Raw genomic sequence first — 3,549 nt, 5'->3', positions numbered from 1 at the left:
TATATATATATATATATATATATATATATATATCTGTAAAAATGTAAACTCAGCGCACTACAGCTGTAACTTTAGTACAGCCATGAAAGCAGCAAACAAACCAACAGGATCAACAGAGATAGATTGCAACCAACTTAAAACAGAAACACGTTTCTAACGGTTGCGGGACCGGAGACGTAACAAACCCCGGGTAAATACTGGAGATGTATTTGAAAGATGGAGACAGCTTAGAGCCCAAAAGGGACGCAGAGTTGGCTAATTTCCTCCAGAACAGCTAAGCATTAGCTTCAGGCTAATTTATCACGTCATTTCAACATGTGTGTACTCACGTTGGATTACATAGCCGAATTGGTTACTCTCAAAAACAACTTACGACACAGCCAGTAAAGTGATCTGGACTGGTCCCGCTATGCTAACGCCGCTATGCTAACCCACGGGCCACAGCTGTTTACAACGTGTAGCCTGTTCAGCGGCCGTGGCCGACAGCAGTGAGTTATTTTAAGCCAAGAGAGGACCGTGAGTTTGCAGTGTGTTTAGCGATTGTTGGCGTCATTCAAAGCCCATAAATTGTGTATTTCTGTCGGGTGGAGAGGACAGCAAGGTAGTGTCATTTTTAGCGGTTCCTATTGCAATTCTAAGCCGAAGTTTATCCGTCCGTTGGGTGGAGAGGACGGCGATGTTGTTGTGTTTTTAGCGGTTCCTACCATAATTCTTAGCTGTAAAAGCTACTGTGAAGTAATGTCCTATGTACGACAAGCGTCTAGCAACATTGTTGTGGCTGCTGTAAATTTGTACTGCAGTAACAATTTTAAGCACTATCTTACACTATTCCATATTGCACCATATTGCACGTTAAAAGAATTTAACCATGTTCTGTTAAGGGACATCAGGTGATGAATTGGGTTTTTAACTTTTTTTAATATGCACTCGCTGGCTGCAACGTTGCTAAACAACTAAACCACAGCAATTTAACAGGAAAACACAACAATAGTCCACACAGCACAACTTTACCTGAAACGAGAGCGCTGAGAGTTGAAACGACCTCCAGAGCTCCGCGAAGCTTCATTTGAAAAAGGATTTTTTTTTTTTAAGGAATTGTGCTGATCCGGTCCCTCGGTTCTTTCCCGGTTCAGCCTTTTCCTCTCTGTAATGAAATCGATGACTGTGGGAGATCTGTGTACTGATCCCACATCAGCACACTCTAATTGGAGAAATAATAATATTGGCCTGGGAGGAGATGATCAGCTTAGAGGCGGCCCATCCTTCACATGCTGACCGTATCTTTCTACCTCCTCATCTCAGGTGATTAGAGAAATCCCCCGGACCCTGTCAGAAACCCCGCATCAGCACACTCATACACTGAGGTGAGTGTGTGTGTGTATGTCTGTGTGTCTGTGTTTCAGTTTGCAATCTGTGCTTGCATGAACAGCTGTGTGTGTGTGTCTGTGTGTCTGTCTGCAAATTCCTACTGCATGTCTGCTCAAGTGTAACTACCCTATAATGGTGAAGTATTGTCCATTACAAGCAGACATCCTACATTAAACTTTAGTGCATAACTTTTTGATATTAATGAACGTCCATTACGTTAAAGCCATTGCCTAATGAGTTGCTACAAAGCTAATTAAAACTCTCGACTCCACACAACTCTCTCAGTATCTCTCAGTATGACTATGTTCTCATGATTTTGGCGTCTGGCGACATTTTCGCGCGGAGTCAAGATAATGACCTGTTCTGAATCATCATCATGTCTTTTTAATCCTCCGTGTCCTCCTTGGCTACAAGCAACTGCGTGGAGGAGGGCTGAGGGGGGTGCGTGATCACGGAAGGCTTGTATCATGTGGACGCACCGACAGTTTTGTTGTCATTACTTAGACGTCCTCACGGGGACGACAGAAGCTACTTGTTTTTGTTTATATGTACATGATATTAAAAGATCTATTAAAAAAAATCGATATCAGAACACAGGATGAGGAGGAAGGAGTGGCGAGCTTCTCTCCTTTTGTTTGAAAATACGTGAAAACCAGAAGTAGCGTCACCCAACATCACTTAGAGCACCTTTTAAACAAGTTCATGAAGCCAGTTTCTGAAACATGGCGGATTTTATGTTCTTCAGTTCTTAATAATTAGTTGTTTTTGCCACAACCATGCTCATCAGTAAAGCTGTTTATATGTGAAGAGGGAGGATTAAAGAGTCCTCTTAGCATCCAAAAGAACCAATTTTCTGGTCCAACATTTTACTTTAACAGCGTCTCAAATGCTGAGTCCCAAAAAAATGTAGGTTTGTATTTGCTACGTACACATTATTCTGTCAGATGTGATTTCCTGGCACTCTATCAAGTAAAACGTCAGTAAAAAAAAGTCTTTATCGTGGCAGTTGATGATGGGTGCTCACCGTCTATCTCTAATTTTGGAATTTAGAAACTTACTGATATCACCCATCTCCTATAACGTGCCCAAAAAAGATATATAACACAATAAAGGAAAGGGAAAATGCATAATATGAGCACTTGAATTCAAAGAGTGTCTATAGAAAACGGCACTTTAAAATGTAACTGTCAGTGGAGCCTTTAATGTTTATTTCAAGGTTCAATTTGTTCAATAAGAGAATGTTGGAATTTTTTTTCAATTTTCAACAAGCTAGTTGTTATATTTTAGCAGTACTGGATATTGAAAGCAGCAGAACTGATAACACTTTAATATCTGTTTAGAGTAATATCGATATCCTGATATTCACTACAGTTACCGCATGTTTTTCTCATATGGTGCAGCCCTTATAGAATACAGTGCTTCAGTAAATGCACGGAGATACTTCCCACTTCTGGTGATGCAGTGTTTTCTAAAAAGTGAAGCGGAGCAGAAGAGCACAGGTGTCTCTGCTCAGCATCTGCTTCGGAGTGCGATGGGAGCCGCTCGCCTCTTTCGGCTGGCTCCGTTTCACTGGTGCGGATGGATACAAAGGCAGAGCGCAGCCAGCTTCAGTCTGCCACATACTGTCATGTTGCCAGAGGAGCGGTTAGACGGATTTCACAGGTGTTTCCTAAGGCATGAAAACAGAAAATGGCTTCATTAAAATCACATAAAAGCACAGCGAGCGTCGGTGCCAGCAACAATAACAAACGCTGTCCTGTAACGAGACTTGCGGCGTGTTGACGTGCTTGGCCTGCTTTGCTGCCAATGGGCTGTAACATTAAAGAAGAATGTCTTTAACAGGAAAGAGGTTTGGTAGCGAGCACGTCAGCTGCAGTGTGCATGTGATGTGGGCCCATTTGCAGACATGTCCCCAACAACAGTCGTCAACCCCAACTAGGGCTGGGACCATACGCTTTTGTCCCGATGTGATTCTTTCACGATGCATGGGTGCCGATTTTCATTTGTATTGCGATTTTCATTTATTGCGATTCTAGAAGTATTGCGATGTTCTTTTCCTTCGCTAATAAAAACAAAAGTCGAGTAAAACACTTCTAGAGACAATATATCCTGAGACATATCTAACAGCTAATTCTTTTCTAAGGAGAATTCACATCACATGTCAGTTAAGGGGGGGGGGGG

General features: G+C 42.1%; 1 protein-coding gene across 2 annotated transcripts in view; it reads left to right on the top strand.

Moving 5' to 3' along the window:
* sgcd (sarcoglycan, delta (dystrophin-associated glycoprotein)) overlaps positions 1-3,549 on the top strand; it is a 361,460-nt gene that overhangs the window by 153,200 nt on the left and 204,711 nt on the right. Inside the window, exon 2 of one of the 2 annotated variants that reach the window (XM_032534642.1) lies at positions 1,303-1,364. The exons of the other annotated variant lie outside the window; for it this stretch is intronic. The gene's annotated coding sequence lies outside the window, so the exon portion shown is untranslated. The remainder of the gene's footprint in view (positions 1-1,302; positions 1,365-3,549) is intronic. 2 annotated transcript variants of the gene reach the window in all.

This window comes from Etheostoma spectabile, chromosome 13 (genome assembly GCF_008692095.1).
Source record: "Etheostoma spectabile isolate EspeVRDwgs_2016 chromosome 13, UIUC_Espe_1.0, whole genome shotgun sequence".
NCBI classification, from domain to species: Eukaryota; Metazoa; Chordata; class Actinopteri; order Perciformes; family Percidae; genus Etheostoma; species Etheostoma spectabile.
This window is presented reverse-complemented; position numbering and strand designations above follow the sequence as displayed.